Source organism: Bombina bombina, chromosome 2 (genome assembly GCF_027579735.1).
Source record: "Bombina bombina isolate aBomBom1 chromosome 2, aBomBom1.pri, whole genome shotgun sequence".
Classification (NCBI taxonomy): Eukaryota; Metazoa; Chordata; class Amphibia; order Anura; family Bombinatoridae; genus Bombina; species Bombina bombina.
Window position 1 is genome coordinate 996291134 of NC_069500.1, and position 21177 is coordinate 996312310.

Consider the following 21177-nt stretch of genomic DNA (forward strand, 5'->3'; position numbering starts at 1 on the left):
CATATTCGCAATAGCGCTAACCCTACATGAAATTATGAATATTTAATTTTCCAATGTTATTTACGTAACTGAATATGTTCTATTTATTCATAAATACGTAATTATCAATATATATGATTTTTTTTAAATAAATATTTATTTATACCTATATAAATGCATGATTATATATAGGTATAGATATTTGCATATATATATATATATATATATATACCTGTATATATAGGAATATCTATTTACAAATAGTTAAAATCTGGGTCCCTAATACAGCTTGATTGAGAGCTTGCATTGTATGGCTGTATTACGCACCCATGTTTTGGGAAAGACCTTGACGTGGTACCTGGGCTTGTCCCATTTGGCCAGATGCGGTAACTTACTCTCCCATTTTTGCTTTTAATCTTAGCTGACAGCTTGCAAGTGAGTGTTAGACTTCCTCTGTGTGTTGTATTAATTTGTTTTTTAATATATTTTTGATGTGTTTTGTGACACTTTTTATTTTCGGAAAACAGTTAACCACAGCTCTGAGATCACAGTAAGGATTCTAGCATAAATCGCGACTGTAATATGAGCGCAATTTAAACTAAGTGCAAACGATTGCAAAAACCCTTGTGAAATCATTTGCACTCCACTTGTAATCTAGCCCATAGTGTATTTCTTAACCTGTAAAATATGTAATAAACAATATGTGGGGTGCTCTGGCAGGAGGCTGAAAGATTGAATCAGGGAGCACCTAAATGACATAGAGGCTGATCCACCAAGAACCCTGATTGCTAAACATTTTGCACAACATGCAGTCTCAAAGGTGGATACATATATGTTTCAAGAACAATGTATTGATCATGTACAGGCTAACAAAAGAGGTGGCGATAGATTTTGGAAATTGTTATATCGGGAAGCATATTGGGGCATATTTATCAATGTGCAAGCGTATCAAGTCCGCCGCATTTGATAAATGCCGACAGCATACGCTGTTCACAAGAACTGCTGGTGCAATGCTGCCCCCTGCAGATTCACTAGAAGATAGTGAATCTGCCGCTAGCAGGGGGTGTCCTATTTGATCGGGTTGATTTCTGTCTGCAGCCTCAGAGCAGGCGGACAAGTTATGGAGCAGCAGTGAGCAAAAAGAGGCTGCTTCTTGTGGGTAATTAGCCATAGAACACGCTATTATGATATTGTTTGTTCCCAGGTTGAGCGCTTCTCTCTTTTTATTTATGCAAATGATGACACTTAGGGAAATCTCCCTAAGTTTGATGCGGGAATCCAGATGTGGACCCGTTGCTCAGTGTGCCTAGAGGGATATGGCTGCATCTCACTGGCGAGGCCCACAATAGGCCGAAACGTACGTCTGGGGTTTTGCTGTTTCTCTCGTTCAGAGAGGGATTACCTGGTATTTCGGGGCTGGAATGTACTGTTAAGTCAGGATAAGACTGATATGCTTCAGGAAAGTTCTTCTCTGTGAAAGGCACGTGTTGAGCAAAAAGAGGCTGCTTCTTGTGGGTAATTAGCCATAGAACAAGCTATTATGCTATTGTTCGTTCCCAGGTTGAGCGCATCTCTCTTTTTATTTATGCAAATTATGACACTTAGGGAAGTCTCCCTAAGTGTGATGTGGGAATCCAGACGTGGACCCGTTGCTCAGTGTGCCTAGAGGGATATGGCTGCATCTCACTGGCGAGGCCCACAATAGGCCGAAACATACGTCTGGGGTTTTGCTGTTTCTCTCGTTCAGAGAGGGATTGCCTGGTATTTCGGGGCTTGACTGTACTGTGAAGTCAGGATCAGACTGATATGCTTCAGGAAAGTTCTTCTCTGTGAAAGGCACATGTTGAGCAAGAAGAGGCTGCTTCTTGGGTGGTAATTAGCCATAGAACATGCTATTATGCTATTGTTCGTTCCCAGGTTGAGTGCTTCTCTCCTTTTATTTATAATAGTTAAACTGAGTTAACAATAGGATAGACAATCTAAAAGATTTCTTGAGTGAAAAATACACAAAAATTGTTTGCTGGTGGAGTCATTATAAGCATTAGGCAACTTAAAGAAACATAAAAGTGCAAAAAGAAAATGCTATTATTACTGTAATGGTGTAGAGCATTTTACTATTTCACTATTGTCTAGATTACAAGTGGATCGCTATTGGTATTACAAGTCAATGGTAAAAAATTCACAGGACACAGTTCCACGTCTGGATACCTGAAGTAATTTGTTAGGGCTAGAATAAATATATGCATGTACTTATATTTGTGTATGTATGCAGGTGTGCACACATATATTCATACATACATATATACCTACACATACAAATCCACAATTATTATATATATATATATATATATATATACTTTATTTATATATATATATATATATATATATATATATATATATATATATATATATATATATATATATATATATATATATATATATATATATATATATATATATATATTAGACATGTGCACAACAGAAAATTTTTATTTGGTTTGTTTCGGACCAATTCAGATTTTTTTCAATTTAGTTTTGGATCAATTCGAATTCGGATACATTCTAATGTATTCGTTTCGGATTTATTCGGATTCAGATAAATTTGGATGTATTCATTTCAGATTTGATTTGTAAATTCGGAAGTTTGGTATGTGTTATGTTGATTCAGATGTTCCAAGTTAAACAAACAGAAATATTTCACTGTTCTATCTTACTAAATCTCACTAAATTAAATTTTTATACTGATTGGTGATTAGTCCATAACCATTCGAATGTAACGAATAAATCCAAACTAATTCGGATTTATTTGTTACAAATGCATTCTGATTAATTTCGTTTCGTTGCTAGGGTAATTCGGAAATTCGAATAGATTTTAATCTCCGAATTTGGCGAATTTGGCCAAATTTCGATTCAAAACGAAACGCACATTTCTATTATATATATATATATATATATATATATATATATATATATATATATATATATATATATACACACACACATATGCACCTTTTTGAGCCCTTCCCAGTATGACACCTTATCATATCCATATATGACCCAGTATGACACCTTATCATATCCATATAAATCACTGTTAACACATTTTTAATGATGATAATAATATAAATTACATATGTATATATATATATGTGTGTGTGTGTGTATTTAAAAGCATAGATTAATAAATTAGAACTCCACTATTTTTCCTTTTTCCTAGTGCACCTTTGGCTTAGCACTCAAGCAATAGCTAGGCATTTAGTGTTTCAGTTCACTCCGTAGAAGTCTATTATGTGAGGGATTTAGCAAGGGCTTGCTATCCGACCTCCAGATGTTAGCGTGCCCTAGGCTTTCGTTCAAAAGCTAAGATTTTACTCTGCACTTATAATATGGAGGTAAAAATGGAAGCGATATAGATAGAGCACCATAGCGCTACAATGTGTACGCTCCACGCGTAATCAAAGCCTATGTGTATAATCCCTGCAAATGGTTTAAGAAAATAGTTAAAATTAGGTCTAGATCTGCAATGCACTACTGAGAGCTAGCTGAACATATCGGGCAAGCCCGTGACAAGATCCAGATATATGTAGCCACTAATCACCAGCTGCTCCTAAGCCTATGTATGTATGACTTGCATCTAAAGATACTAATAGAATGAAGTAAATTTGGTAACAGAAGCAAATTGAAAAGTTTCTTAAAATCACATGCTCTATATGAACCATGCAAGCTTAGTTTGGACTTCCTTGTCCTTTTAATGCTGCCTGACATAATTAAAAATGATAAAAAAAAAATCAGTTTAATGAATGAGCTAAAATTACACAGTTTATTTTTCATACCTTGTTATGGGGAGTGGATTCTTGGCCTTTCAGTGTAAAGTAATCATCAGTATTTTGTGGTGCCTTTCCTATCTGTTAACATAATAGCTTGTTTTTTTTGTATTGTTTTTGTTTGTGTGACTGAAAACGGTATTTCATTTTTTGGCTGGTTTGAAACATCAATATGGGCTGGTAAATATAAAAAAATATAGTATGTTAATCATCTCCAGAACAATGGTTATAGATAAGTTACTTGCATATAAAAATGATATTATTTGAAGCACATGTCTGCCTGGAAATTACACCTAAGTGTATCTCTAATGCAGTAAATATTGTACATTGATTTATATTTATAGAATCCCTTCTGAGAGCGGTACATGTTGTTTTATATAGTAAGTGCAATGATTAACGATTTCATCATTAGATTTATTCATTTTTTATTGCCCCTGTTCCTGTTGAGTGTCCGTAGTGAAATCATCTTAACTTGCTGCCAATTCCTGGGGTGCTTGTCTGTATAAGATTAAACAGTAAAGGGATGCAGAAATAATAACCCTAACATATGTTAATATTATAAGAGTATTGTCATTTTATTATTAAATAATAATGTATGCAAGAACAAATAATGAAATGCATTGTTGTCTTCAGTTGACAATTAAGATTTGAAACTAAGACAGCTGGTGCATTAAATAACTATTTAATCCAAAGATATTTTGTAGAAACATCAGATTTTTCCTCTATAGTTGCTCATAACACATGGTTTTTAGGGTTTTTATGGGTTTTCATACATTTGCACAGGGAAAAATGATAGCATATTCATTAAGTACTGATGATAAATGCTTAAAAATAATTGACAAATGCGTAAGGACTAAGGCCTAGATTACAAGTGGAACGCAATCGCATTTACCACTCAAACATTTAACGCGATCTGAAAAGGTTGTTCTGAGGAAACAGTTGCACTAAACTACACCTTGAACCCTTTAACCACCACCCCCTCACGTCTCAAACTACCTCTTTACATTATTAACCCCTAAACTGCCACCCCCAATTCAAAGCTAAAAAGTCACATCCCAAAATTACATGTTTTAGGAAAAAGAGCTGGTTCACGTTAGGGCAATGCTACAAAAGGCCCTTTTAAAGGCTATTTGTAGTTTAGTGTTAGAATAGCTTTTTTTATTTTGGGGTGTTTTTTTGGGGGGGTATAATAGACATAACTCCTTTTTTATTTTTGATAATTTGTTTGTTATTTTTTGTAATGGTAGTTTTTTATATTTTGTAATGTAACGTTTTTTGTTTTTAACAGTAATGTTAGTTTTTTTTATTTTTGTAATGTTAGGTTTTTTGATTTGACTGTAATGTTAGTTTTTTTTTATGTAATGTTAGTTGTTTTTTTTAATAGTATTGGTAGGTTTATTTTTTTTAAAAGTTAAGTTTAGATTTTTTTACTTTGTAGGGTTAGTCTATTTTGGGTTAACTTAGGGGGTGTTAAGTTAGGGGTTTTAGATGTTAGTGGGTTACTATGAAGTGGGGGGGGGGGGCTGGTGGACTAGGGGTTAATGGTGTATTGTGTTACTTTGTGCTTATAGAGATTCGGGTTAGCGCCCGAGTAGGTTGTCAGGTTTTTTGCTTGTTTGACATCTTTTGGGGAATAGGCTATTTCGCGCATGAAAGTGTAAGTTCGGCTTTTTGAGCGCATTGGTTTAGCGCTGGAGCGATACATTTTTACTTCTAAACTCATAATACCAAAACAACCCGACACGGGTAAACAGTTTACTTCTAGCACAGTTAGCACTCTAGTGAAAGAGTTAATTTGTGCTCCACTTGTAATCTAGTCCTAAATGGTCTAGTCCAGGATTCTCATGTGAAAAAACAAACACACACCAAGAAAAAACTTTATTACCCTCTGAAAACATTCAAATAACACCGACTACTACAGAGATGGAGAAAAAGTCCAACTTGGTCACATTTATTATATATATATATATATGAGACAAAAAGCAAAAATGTAAAAAGGCGCTATGCTGAGGGGGTTGGAAAGAGATATGAGAACACAATGCAGTATACCTATATCAAACTAGAAGGTGGTGATCCCCTTGGAGCAAAGAACCAACCATATAGCAGCTATCCCTTTGAGAGGAGAGAGAAAACTGTACCAGATGAGAAAAAGAATTCCCCAGCTAGCGCAGTACTTCCCCTCCTCAAAATAATGGAAAAGACAAGAGCACGTGAAAAGAGATAAAGTAGCGCTGGTTGTATAGAAATATAGTTGACACAATCACACTTGAGGTGTGAGTGAAATGCAGACTTACAAGAAAGAACCTCAATCGTATGAGGTAAGTGATCAGCACATCAGGGAATCCCTCTCGGTAGATTAGGCTTGGCCCCTTAGGATATTGGAGAAACTTCAAACAGCAAGCTTGCCTTTTTCCCTTCTGCTTTCCTGGGTATGGGTGAAACTTGAGGTTCTTTCTTGTAAGTCTGCATTTCACTCACACCTCAAGTCTGGAATTTTCTAACCATCCATATATATCATATAAGTGGTCAAGCATCTGGGACATTTAGAGATTAGCATTCCACTTATTTTATGGTGTTTTATTTGCTGTGTATTCTGTATTTTCCTCGTTATTTCCTCACACATAGTGATTGTGTCAACTATATTTCTATACAACCAGCGCTACTTTATCTCTTTTCACGTGCTCTTGTCTTTTCCATATATATATATATATATATATATATATATATATATATATATATATATATATATATATATATATATATATATATATATATATATATATATATATATATATATATTTATACTGTATATATATATATATACTGTATATATATATATATACTGTATATATATATACATATACTGTATATATATATATATATATATATATATATATGTATATATATACTGTATATATATATATATATATATATATATATATATATATATACTGACTAGTCTAGTTAAATATGCTTTGCAAAGAGGAGTCCCTAACTTATTCCTACATTAAGAAGCAGTGGCCTAAATTCAGGGGATGGGGTTGAGCTCCCCAGATGACTCAGCTCAAACAAGATTTCAGAAAAGGAATAGGAAGGAGATCTCCTGGCCTGCCTACCTGTGAGGAAAGGCACCCTAGGCCCACACCTAGTGTTGTTGCAATCCTACCAGCCTGGCCATTACTACATTCCAAAACTGCTAACAAGATCACTACCACTCGCCGCTGGAGTGAAACAATACTCCCACCCAAAAAGCCCAGCTCTTGACAGCCATTCAAGCTTATAAGTAACTGGTGGAAATCAAAATTAAAATACATGGTCTTACTAAAAGATGGTTTGACTAACCGTACCCCTACCTTGCCCTCTGAAGCAACTCAAGGAAGCCGTCAAATAATTCCACCAACTGATTAATCCCAGGGAGTGTGGGCAACTATTCCAACAGCAAAATAGAAATACGTTTCCAGAACAGTGATGTTTAAAACCTTCAGGTAAGTCACTCCCCTCACTTTACCCCTTTGTTGCCATTCAGCCCTCACACTACCAGCACATTCACATCTCTTCCAGGCCTTAGCCCTTAATACACTCCAAGCCCACAAGGGGCTCTAGACTACATAAGGACTAAATTGCCTTTCCAGGATTCCAATGTGAAAAGACAAACACACACCAAAAAAAAAATGTTATTACCCCCTAAACCTGTTCAAATAACACACACTGCAAAAGAGATGGAGGAAAGGAACAATTTGGCTGCATTTATTGAATTATATATATAATCACCAACTGGGTGGTTAAACTTTAACCAAGTGTTCTACTTAAATATGAGTGGGGGAATTGAGTCCCTAAATTACTCACTCGTTAAGAGGTAGCTGCCTAAATTCAGGGGATGTGGAGGAGCCCCCGGGATGACTCTGCTTAGCATAATTGCCGAAAAAGGAGTAGAAAGGATCTCTCCTGGCCTGCCAAACTACAAAGCATGATACCCTAGGCACGCAACCAATAGCTGTCATCAATCCTACCAGCCTGGCCATCACTCTACCCCAAAATTACTAACAAGGCCACTACTTCTCACCACAATAGTCAAAAATGTATTTATTAAAAGACTCTTGACACCACCACAGCTTGCAACTTAAAGTTTGGCAGCCAAAGCCACTCTAATATTTTCTAGGAAGAGCTCTAACACAACGTCAGATAAATGAACCACATTGTGGCAGTATAAAACCTTATTGTCAGCCATCAGAATAGGGTGACAAATGAAAAAAAACCTGCGGTGTAACTATGGTTTGTCCCACCTCTTTGTGCACCTTCTTTCTCACCCGGTATGCAGCACCAGTCAAACACAAATGCCTCCATTGCACCCTGGCCACAATGTTTATCCATCCATTGCTCACACCCAGACATTACTCTCTCATCCAGCCAATGTCTGATTGAATGGTCCTGATGAGATCCAATACTGAGATCAATCCAAGATCATTCCCACCCATGTGCAAAACAATCATATGCAATCTACACCATCTCCTATGCACATCTCTTAATAATGCTGGCAACTCATTCTAATGCATTCCCCTATGCCACAACCACCTAATCAATGCTCTGGCCGAGGGAAAACAAAGTTGCCCAATGGACATAGAAATGTTCAACTATCCATATGTGCAGTGAATCTTGAGGAAAACCTGTAAAAACAATAACATAACTAAGATGCCTGAACACAAAAATCAACAAAACAAAACCAACTTACTGCTGAGGCGGCCTGACATACAGTTTGTACCTATTAGAACACCCCCACCCTAGACTCCTAATTCCTTCTACTGAATTCCCCCTAACTACAGTTAAGGTCACTGCACCTATTCTGAAAGAATGTGCACCTATCCTACGCTAATCAAAACCAGCCCTTTGTGCAGCAGCAGTCAACATATTTTAAACTGATAAATAGAAAAGGAAGAGCAGTCAGCATGAACTAAATATTGCTCTCCCCCTTTTGGGTGAATCCTGACAAAGTCAGAGTAAAACTTTCACCAGACAACAAACATTCTCACCCATTGTAGTCAACATAAGCCATGTACCCTTACCAGGAGACAAACAATAGAACAGCTGACTTATATACCCTGACATGACTAATCTGCATACCCTTACTAGTCACATGAGTTGCTGGAACCACCAACTCACTCAACCTCAATGCACATGCAAATGCAAGAACAAAAGCCACTTGAAACAGGAAGACTCATACTCAGAAGAACAAACCTGTTGAAGAGCCCCAAACAAGGCCTGCAACCTCTCAACAGTAATAGCCTCTCTGGCATCAGACACCCTAATTTAAGACCTTTTTGCAGTTTGCCGAACCAAAAATGACCCAGCTGGGTCCGTAATGTTAAACAGTTTATGAAAAAATAAGAAGGCTGCTAACCGTGCATTAACCTCCCCTTTTCAGACCCTATTCGTTCTCAAGACTGACAGCCACTCAAGTAAAGTTACCTGCGAACTATCAATAAAAGGAACAGGTCTTCTTTTAGCCTCCCATTCCTTCCAATTATCAAGGTAAAAAACCCAAGTAGATGGGACCAACGAGCGAACTAACGGAAGAATGGAGGCCCAGCTTCCACAAGCTGTCAAGGAAAATGCAGACATGATAAGCCTACTGCCGCAGCATGGGGAACCAAACTCCTAAACTTCTCCCTTCTAAACTGACACAAAGCATCCACATTTACATTTTCCACTCCAGGCACATGTAACGCCTGGGTTTTATCCCCAGCTAGAGGAACCCCAAACTTAGCGATCAGAATCTGCATAACAGACATCTGCCCAATACAAAAACAAACAAAGAGTGCAACCATTGGGCAGGCAACTATCTACATAATATTTCCCCATCAGGTTAAACGACACTGGGTGCAGTGGCAATAACTGAAACACTGATTCTATATCCAATTTTGCCAATAAAGTACCTTCCCCAGCTCGCCAAATCTCATGAAAAGGGGCCTTCCATTCTCCGTAACAGCAAATCCTTTAATTTATCATGCACAGCTTCCATAAACTGGTTAACAGATTTTAGATTGCATATCCCAACACATAAGTGTTTACTGGAATTTGGAAACCCTCCCGCAATCCCACCAGGAAGCCTGCAGGGTATAAACATAGTCAAGGTTCAAGGGCTTCCATCCTCAGTGGGTGAGTGTCCTTTGCAGCACCTACTTCCTTTGTTGCCCCCTCTCAATAGCATGATCTTTTTGCTTGAAGCACTCATATCCAGGATGCTGTTCCTTGCAAACCTTGCAGATGTGCCGAAAGGAACACGCTGCCCCACTACTGCACCGAAATTCTGAAATTTCCAGCATTTGAGCCCCATGCGCCTATTTCTAGAAAAAGATCTATTTTTCCCGGCCTTACACCTAGGGAGAAGGTGAAGACTCAGCGCCTAAATGAGCCCACAACTGCATGTCCGTGGTATCAAAAGTAAGTAATTGGTTGCCTGCCATCTGTTGCCCATTATCACTTTCTGTTGGGGTACCACAAGGCTCTGTCCTTGGTGCCCTTCTCTTCTCAATCTATATGTCATCATTAGGTTCCTTAATAAAGTCCCACAGGTTTCAATATTATTTGTATGTGATAAAAATGTAATAAAAAAATAAATAAAGGTTATATCATCCACTTAAAGGTCCTTCCCGAAGTCTTCTCATTGAAGTTCCATGAAAAACAAAAAGGAAAACAAAAATAGTGCATTATTGTCTGGAGGATGATAATATTTAAATGGAACACACCAGTATTGTACTCACATATATCAATCATGCATGCCGTATGATTTAAAGGCTCATATGTAGCCACTCGATGGATCTTTGGAGACAGATATGGGTATAAAAATATTTTATATTATATTTTACATATAAAAACAATTAAAATAATTAAAAGCACAAAGATAAACAATCAATGCTAAGGAGACCCCCCATGTATTGAAAGTCCGAACTGTATATTCCAGCCATTATTTGTGTGCACCAAATAAGGCTATACCAATTGTTCAAAAGCTTTCACAAGGATCCTGCCATTTCCACCTTAAAAACATCTCTAAAATTCACCACTTCCTCATACAAGACACAACCAGGATTTGAATCCCCTCTTCATCATTTCCTGCCTTGGCTATTGCGATTCCATACTCTCTGGTCTCCCTAGTTGCTGTCCATCTCCTTTACTATCTATAAAAGAACTTGCTATTCTTCTGCTGCATTCTGCCAATCCCTCTAGTCTTCAGAATTAAACACAGCATTCTGACTCTGACATTTAAGGCCCTTAATAGCACTGCACCCCCCTATATCTCAGATCTTGCCTCAAGATACATTCCCTCATGACCCCTTCGCTCTAGTCATGAACTCCTCCTCTCCTCCTCTCTTGTTACCTCCTCACATTCCAATCTACAGGGTTTCTCCTGACTAACCCCTATTTTGACTCTCTTCTAGTTTTGAAAGTTTCAAGTGCTCTTTAACCCCTTAAAGGGACAGTCAACACTCGACACAACTTAATCCCATACCTTAGATCCACAAAAGAAGATGCGCCTGCACCGCATCCCATGTTCAATACCTCTAATGTTATATGTGGAATCGTCCAAAGCACATATGATTTTCTCCTGTAGATATGGCCCCCCAAACACCCCCCACTGTTACGTAGTAAGTTTCATTTTAAAGGCATCTGCCAATCAGAATCCAATCCTCAGTTGGATTCTTTACACACGTTCACGGTGATTTGCAGCTGCACTTTCTATTTCTGCTTGCGAGCAGACATAAATTATAATGCGCCTGCGCATTAGCAAAGGAACAGCGTCACTGTGAACGAGCATGCAATTCAATAGAGAAGGTGGCGGAGGAGGAGGGAGAGGAGTTTGGCGATTACACATATAACGTTAGTGGTATTGAACATGGGATGCGGTGCAGGCGCATCTTTTTTGTGGATCTAAGGTATTGGATTAAGTTGTGTCGGGTGTTGACTGTCCCTTTAAGAACACAGCTTCAGTTTGCTCAATTGTTCCATGACAGAATATTTCCACCATTGGTCATTAATGGCTTAAATGACCGTTCAGGGATGAATATAATATATGCTAGCCTTTTCTAACCTCAGTACCTCTCCTCCTTTGTTATCCCCTTGAACCCCCTTATCATGTAAGCCAACGAGCCCAGCTTTTTGAATATGATCTTCATGAGAGCTGATTTACAACAGTGCAACTCTTGGCAGGGCCCTCTACCCACTTCTTCCTTATAAATGTTACCTGATTATCATACCTATGTTTTTATTGCTGCAGAATCTGTTGCCAATCTACAAATAACTGATAATAATAATAATAATCTATAGGGAGATTTTGATATTCTTTTTTTCAGATCTATTTAAAAAATAAGACATTAATTATTATAATTCACAGAATAATTTTAATCATAACTGTCCAACAGTACAACATCCTTTTAACCCCATGTTTGCATCCAAAAACCTTTTTCCAGTGCACCTTAAAGAGGATAATTAAAAAACAAAAACTAATACTGTGCTTAAACAAATACTACTTTTTGTTTGTATGCATGTCTTCTAAAAGAACTGTTTGTTGTCTTTATCAGACAGGAATTAAATGTATACTAAACACCTGTATAGATAATATATCTAATATATCTAATAGATAATATATAAAACAAACTAGAAATCTTTTTTGCTGCAATTGTTTATTAATAGTAGCATAAAAAAGTAGTATTTATTGGTCTAAGCCAATAGTGTTCAAGTGAGGTTTACAAGCAGAGTAACTGACGCGTTTCATCTGATGAAGTGCTTTTGCGGATGTGTCAAACACGTCAGGTTACTCTGTGAACCTTACATGTGCACTGTTGGCTAAGACCAATAAATACTACTTTTTTTATCTGCACGAATATTTTGAGATGCTTATTCTTTATTTACTTCACTACTGTTCTTTATGGGTATAACAAAAAACTCGACATTGGAGAGGTGGAAATATGATTAATACTTTGATCAGAGATTAAATGGATTTTTGAAATAGACAGTCTAACCCCGAAGGGATTGAACCTTTAAAATCTGCCATTTCCTCTAACCATTCTGAATGTTTAGATTCCACCATTTTTTAATTATTAAAAACTATTAAATATAAGGTTTTTATGGATTATATTTATTTTTATTAAATATAGAAATTTTGTAATGCATAAAAAACTGTTAATGTGGATCTTAATATTTTAATATTTATTTTATATATATATATATATATATATATATATATATATATATATATATATATATATATATATATACACAGTATATATATATATATATATGTGTTTTTTATATAGGTCTGACAGCAGTTGAATTAATTATTTTATATTTTTAATTTTAATTAAGGACATACATATAAGGATAAAAGAACATACAGGCATAAAATGTATATGCACATAAATCAGATTACATAAGATGTTCCCAAAGAGTAACATAAATAACATTGATGTCCTCATTTTTGTCCCTGTAGACTTAAGATCCGGAACTCTCTTGGGTCCTTGATTGAGACATATAATATAGGGATTATATGAAGTTATACAAGGATTATTAGCAAAAATCTAACTGTAAGCTTTGCTGAAATAAAACTATGAAAATAGAGCAGTGTGAAATGCAGTAGAATAGGGGCCAAAACTGGACAGCCAAGTTGTAATCAATTATAGTATCACCATCTGGTAGTTAAGAACCTTTTATAGAGGGATAATGTCTTGGGTATATTGAGCTAGAGATAGACTAATAATGATCATAGAAAACAGTGTATAATACATTGTAATACAGGCCAAAAAAAGAAATCAAATGTGGGGCTTAATGCTTTGTATTTCTTGCATAGCTGCCTTATCCATTGTGAATAAACCTAGTGATAGTTCTTGATTTAGATTATCAGTCTGAGGCATAAGTAATAGTCGTGTCTGGGAAAATAACTATATGTTGACTTGGTGGAGGTGATAATTATAAAGGAGATCTCTCTATTTTTTTTTATTATTTCCAGTGTATTCCTACCACTACAAATGGGGAGAACTTGTTGAGCATTAATCTTACCCTTTTGCGACCCCCGGCCGCTGGCCACAAGTATAAGGCCAGTACAAAGACTAAGATTATAAGCTGCTTCAACCATTGGCTGTGAGTTAATATACAGAAAAACTGTTAAAGTATCTTTAGAGAATAAATAGTATTATGATAGGAAATTATAATAATGGAGACATAAATCTCCCAGCGCTGATGTGAGAGGTCTTAGGCTGCTTACAATGGAGGCAGTGCAATAAAATGTAATAAAATTAGAAAACTAGAAAAAATCAGCCTCTATTTCTACCAGGTCATTATTATTATTTTTCTTACTTCGGGATTCCCATAGTAGGTCTATGCAGAATTCCACATTGTGCTCTAGAATAGTATAGATGTGCATTAAAAGTAATGTGCTCTAGAATAACATAGAAATACATTAAAAGTAAACTTCTAGGCAATATCTGATACATCTGTAATAGGGCATTTTATGGATAATAGCTATAACATGGCCTGTAAAAGAAAAAATGAAGTGAACAAAAATGTAACATTTAACTCTGTTAACAGCCTAATGCATCATAACTATTATAATGTCCATACATTTATAGGTCTAAGCTATATAATAAGTACTTCTATAGGACGCTAATAGCATTGTTGTCAACAATGGATTAATTCAAATTAGCCCCCGGTAAACATAAGGACAGGTCTCTTAGCAGAAGTGGTAGGTGCATGTATCTTTGCTGCCTCAGAGCCCATGCAGTGCATAGGGTAAAGGCGCATTTAGCCTCTCCGTGGGGTGTCCCAATTGCCATCCAACTTGCAAACAGTTCCAGGGTCCTTCTGTGTGGAGCAGCCAATGCCATCTGTTTCTTTTAAAGGTTTTTGTTATTGGTGGTTTAGCGTGTTGATTGCAGAGGTGTTGAGTGCCTTCATCTTAAGGGGTTGAGAATCATGAGTCGCTTTTTGGTGAGTGGCGTTATATGGATCCGGGTTGGAGCGCCAGTCCATTATTATCGGTAACCATGTGTGTTCAGTGGTTGTGACCCACTGTGGTGTAGGGGTGTTTACCGGATCCAAAGTAGAGTCCATAGAGCTTGTCGTTTGAGTTGGTATCATCAGGTTTGGCTGCTCTGCTTCGTATGAGGTTTTTAGCTTATATACCCAGTGCGCTTGTATCCACTGCTGTTCTGTGAAGGCTTTTCTGTCTGAGTTGCAGCTGTTGTTGGTGTGAGATGGGCTGTCTTTGGATTAATTTTCTAGTATAGGCACCGTGTTAGCCAGATTGTTAAATCTTAACAGGTAATCTGCTGGTGCTCAATGCATTAGTGACTGCATAAGCCGTTCAAGCTTATTATAACATTGGTCTGCGGCTTGCGATTTTTCACTTTCCATGATCGCCATTTTCATTAAGTTTTCAGTGATGCAGTCTTAATGTTATCTTGCGATGCTGCTGTTTCTGGGAGCGACGGTTTACTGTAGGATAAGGCTTTGTTTTGATAGTATTCTTACCAGATGTGGTAAATTGGTGCCCAGTGAAGGCCAAGAACCTCTGTGGACCGAGGGGGAAGTGCTGCCTGTAGTGAGCCGTCACTCCAGGCCCTATTTGTCCGTTCAGGAGGTCAGAAATCAAAAATACAGCTACAAACGTAACAATTAACTCCTTGTGAAGTTAATGGATGATTTCCTGGACGGTGCTGGTATAGTAGCTGTAGGATAGTGCCTATTTTCAACGGTTTCAAGGCTAATCAGTCAGAGATCCTGAAAATGCGGCCTCCCAGAATCGCTACTTGAACACGCCCCTTTCAGTTTCATTAATTATATTATTTACCTTAACTCAATTTAAAATATAAATTATGTGGAATGGTGTAAGATTGTAAACATGACCAACACCTATTGGAGTGCAAACATTAAGGACAAGTAAAAACAACAGTTATGGTGGATTACAAAGGACTACAAGTATGGTGAACCAAAACCGGAAGTGATGTATGCAAGAGCCAGATGAGTCCAATGTGTACCAGCACCAAGGTAACCCCTAATACCAGGGTTGCAAGTTTGCAGGTGTGCAGGCTATTCAAGAGTCAGACCGGCACCACGGTCTGAGATACAAAATATTTCAACAAATGGTATAGCAGCACCACCAATTTAATAGTAAAAGTTCATTATTTATTTAAGCCAACATAAAAATAGACAACGTTTTGGATTTTCATCCTTAGTCATGTCAAATATACATACAATTAAAATCAATCTTATATAGGCTAAAAACCACGCCCCCACATACACCTACACCTGGCTTAACCCCTTCCTATACAAAGTCACATTATATTATAAAGATAGCTCCAACTAGTGGCCACAAAATATATCATTGAAAAAAGAACAAAATAAAATTGATTTTGTATATATCTATTTATTTAAAGGATCACTAATGCAATGTAATTATCAATGTTAAAAGTTTAAACAATAAATCCAGATATACAAATAGCACTATCAATTTATTGAAGGCATACATCCCAATCTATTTCCCTATTCATCCCATTGGGGGTCATAGTCCCTAACTCATGGATCCAATATAATTTCCTATTCTGTAGAATTTCTATTCTATTACCTCCCCTCCTAGGCATGTTAACCTGTTCTAATATCTGAAATCTCAATTGATTTCTTTGATTTCCCGCTACAATAAAATTATTTGACACTGGGGCCTCTAAATTTCCTGTTCTAATATTGCTTTTTTGCTGGTTGATAAGCTCGCGGACCTTACTAGTGGTCTCACCAATGTACCCCAGCCCACAAGAACACTTGATCAAATATACTGCATAATTTGTATTGCAGGTATAATGATTCCTCAACTTATATTTTTTGCCTGTATGGGGATGGGTACAGATTGGGCCTTTAATAATGCTATTGAAATTCTGGCAACTCAGACAGGGAAAGCATCCCAAATGTTTATCCCCAATAAATCTTTGGCTCATCACATTTTTAGACCAACATCTGCATTTACTAGTGTATCTTTTAAATTTTCCCCCTTCTGAATGCAGCTATAGGGTGGTTTACAAATTCCTTTACATCCAGATTCGAAATTTGTAAAACATGCCAATGTTTTCATACAACATTTTGTATTTGGCTACTCCAAGGGGAATATTCATTCACAAAAATCCTTCTAGGGGTGCCTTTAACTTTTATTTTTTTCTTTAAGCAAAGTAGTCCTAGGGATTTCTAATACAGCCTTCATTTCTTGCTCAATGATATTTTGTATTTGGCTACTCCAAGGGAAATATTCATTCACAAAAAGCATTCTAGGGGTGCATTTAACATTTATTTTTTCTTTAAGTAAAGTAGTTTGAGGGATTTCTAATACAGCCTTCATTTCTTGCTCAATGATATCTGCAGGGTATCCTCTCTGTTTGAAGCGTTAACCCATCTCGGTAAGCCTATTCTTAATTAGATTCTCATCAGAGACAATCCGTTTCACTCGCATGAACTGGCTTTTGGGTAAACTCCTCACCAGAGCAGGAAGATGTACACTTTCAAAATGCAATAAATTATTGTAGTCTGTTTCTTTTTTGAACAGATCCACAGCCAACACACCATCTTTTTTTGTATACAGTAGTATCGAGGAAGTCAATCCTTTCCTCACTTACATTTAATTTAAACTTTATATGCTGTGTGGCACAATTTAAATCCTTTACAAAATGCTCCAGGGTTCCAATGTCCCCCAACCATATGCCAAAAATATTGTCTATATATCACCACCAAGTGGCACCATATAGAAGAAATAGAGGATGACCAAAAATATTAAATAAACAAAATATTCTTCAAATGTATTCATAAAAATATTGGCATAGGTTGGGGAGATATTGGAACAAATAGCTGTACCCTGTAATTGCAAATAAAATTGATCCTGGAATAGAAAAAAATTACACATTAAGACAATGTCCAAGAGCTCCAACACAAATGTTCTTTGTCTCTCACTTATATCTATATCTTGTACAAGGCACCTATTCACAGCACCCATACCTGCCTCATGTGTAATGGAGGTATATAGACTTGTCACATCAAGGCTATATAAAATGCCCTTGTTGTTATCCAGTATTACAAGTCCCCTGTATCCTTAATGTAAGAAGTGGAACAAACAAATGGCCTGAGTATTTTATCAATATACATAGATGCCTTGGAAAGGGATCGGGGGACTTCAAAAAGGAAGGAGGCAGCGGCACCGGTGGGGTGGCAAGAGACACTGAAAGAGGTGGAAGAAGCAGGAACTGCCAGAGAGGCAGAGGTCAGGGTACATACCGGGTGGTGACCCGCAGCAAGTACAGTCAGTAGTACTCAATTTAAGTTCCCGTCCACTAGCACCAGAGGAACAACGAACTCTATCTAAGGGACTCTCATTTTGTCAGGTGCAACAAAGGGTGGATACCTTTGAATTAAGGAGAGACTTACAGCATTTCTATACATCTTTGAAATTGAAATGTAATTTTTCTAATTTTCCAGGTGTGAATATTGAGGAATCTTCTTGTACTTTAAAAGCATATGATAAATTTAAGTTAAAATCACTGGGTTTAAATAATAAAAGTAATTTTGTGCCACAACAGGTGAACCCAGGAGTCAGTACTTTTATCCAACTGGTGGAACATGATATTAACAATTTCTGTAAAAAGATTGTAAAAGATTACCCTAAACATATACATGTAGTGAATAATTTCAATAGGGATGACAGGGGTAATTTGAAGAATCTTAGGGAGAATAACAACCTGATTTTCAAAGAGGCAGACAAGGATGGAGTCCTTATTCTGGAAAAAGAGTATTATGTCCGGGAGATTGAAGGACAACTTGCTGATAAAAATGTATATCAATTGCTTTTATTCAATTCAATGTTTAAAATTAAAAACAAGCTTGTGGCTTGTGTGGTTAGAGCCTAAAAAAGTGGATTGATTGACAGCAAAGCAGCTAGGTTTATCCTAGAGACAGAGGACATTATACCTTTCCTATACACACTCCCTAAAGTCCATAATTACATGGAAAGGCATCCTGGCCATCCAATAGTGGCAGGGGTGGGCTCTATTCTTTCCAAGGCATCTATGTATATTGATAAAATAATCAGGCCATTTGTTTGTTCCACTTCTTACATTAAGGATACAGGGTACTTAGTAAACAAAGTTCAGAATGTTATACTGAATTACAACAAGGGCATTTTATATAGCCTGGATGTGACATGTCTATATACCTCCATTACACATGAGGCAGGTATGGGTGCTGTGAATAGGTGTCTTGTACAAGATATAGATGTAAGTGAGAGATAAAGAACATTTGTGTTGGAGCTCTTGGACATTATCTTAAGATGTATTTTTTTCTATTCCAGGATCAATTTTACTTGCAATTACAGAGTACGGCTATGGGTTCCAATGTCACCCCAACCTATGCCAATATTTTTATGAATACATTTGAAGAATATTTTGTTTATGGTCATCCTCTATTTCTTCTATATGGCCCAATCTGGTGGCGATATATAGATGATATTTTTGGCATATGGTTGGGGGACATTGGAACCCTGGAGCACTTTGTAAAGGATTTAAATTGTGCCACACAGCATATAAAGTTTAAATTAAATGTAAGTGAGGAATGGATTGACTTCCTCCATACTACTGTATACAAAAAAGATGGTGTATTGGCTGTGGATCTGTTCAAAAAAGAAACAGACTACAATAATTTATTGCATTTTGAAAGTGTACATCCTCTTGCTCTGGGGAGGAGTTTACCCAAAAGCCAGTTTATGCGAGTGAGACGGATTATCTCTGATTAGAATCTAATTAAGGATAGGCTTACCAAGATAGGTGAATGCTTCAAACAGAGAGGATACCCTGCAGATATCATTGAGCAAGAAATGAAGGCTGTATTAGAAATCCCTCAAACTACTTTACTTAAAGAAAAAATAAATGTTAAATGCACCCCTAGAATGCTTTTTGTGAATGAATATTTCCCTTGGAGTAGCCAAATACAAAATGTTTTACAAAAACATTGGCATGTTTTTCAAATTTCAAATCCAGATGTAAAGGAGTTTGTAACCCCCCCTATGGCTGCATTCAGAAGGGGGAGAAATTTAAAAGATACACTAGTAAAGGCAGATGTTGGTCCTAAAAAAAGTGATGAGCCAAAGATTTATTGTGGATTTGGGATGCTTTCCCTGTCTGAGTTGCCAGAATTGCAATAGCATTATTAAAGGCCCAATCTGTACCCATCCCCGTACAGGCAAAAAATATAAGTTGAGGAATCATTATACCTGCAATACAAATTATGCAGTATATTTGATAAAGTGTCCTTGTGGGCTGGGGTACGTTGAAGGGACCACTCGTATGGTCCGCGAGCATATCAACCAGCATAAAAACAATTTTAAAACAGGAAATTTAGAGGACTCAGTGTCAAATCATTTTATTGTAGCGAGACATCAAATAAATCAATTGAGATTTCAGATATTAGAACAGGTTAACATGCCTAGGATGAGAGGTAATAGAATAGAAATTCTACAGAATAGGGAATTATATTGGATCCATGAGTTAGGGACTATGACCCCCAGTGGGATGAATAGGGAAATTGATTGGTGTTTATGCCTTCAATAAATTGATAGTGCTATTTTTATGTTGGATTAAATAAATAATGAATTTTTACTGCTAAATTGGTGGTGCTGCTATACCATTTGTTGAAATATGCAAGAGCCAGAAGTGATATAAGCGGGTCACGGAAACCAGAAGTTGGAGAATATGCATTCCGGAAAAGGAGCAAAAGGTGCCAAAGGACTTTGTTGTTACTCAATAGAGTTTTGTATTATCCAATAAGGTGATGAGATGACATTTAAAAATACAGATGTTCGTGAAATAATTATATCCATTAAAAAGCCGACATTAGGGTGAAAGACATGTCAGATACTCTTATGGAACTCTAATGGCACTGTGAAGGGGCATTTTGTTAAATCAAAAAGGTATTGTTTTTATCCCCATATGGGGAAATGCAGAGGAACCATACCTATTACTATTATGTGTCCACTGATGTGCATGTAAAGTTTTAATGTTATAACTTTAGTTAAAAGTTTTTAACACTAATACAGAAAGTATGGCTGGTTATGGGCCTACTGGTTATGGGTCTATCATAACCCTGCTGGTAATGTTTGAGCTTGTCTGAAAGCTCTAAATCATGTGAGTAGTGAGGCAAAAGAAGCCTTTATTAAAGTGAACATATCCCAATAAAGGGATATAAAAGAGTGCTGGTGTTAAAAGGAAGAAAACACTGTTCAATATAAAAAAAGTAATGAACTTTAAATATAGTAGATCAGGTCTACCGTATTAGTCCTGTATAATGTCCATAAACTGATGGTAAA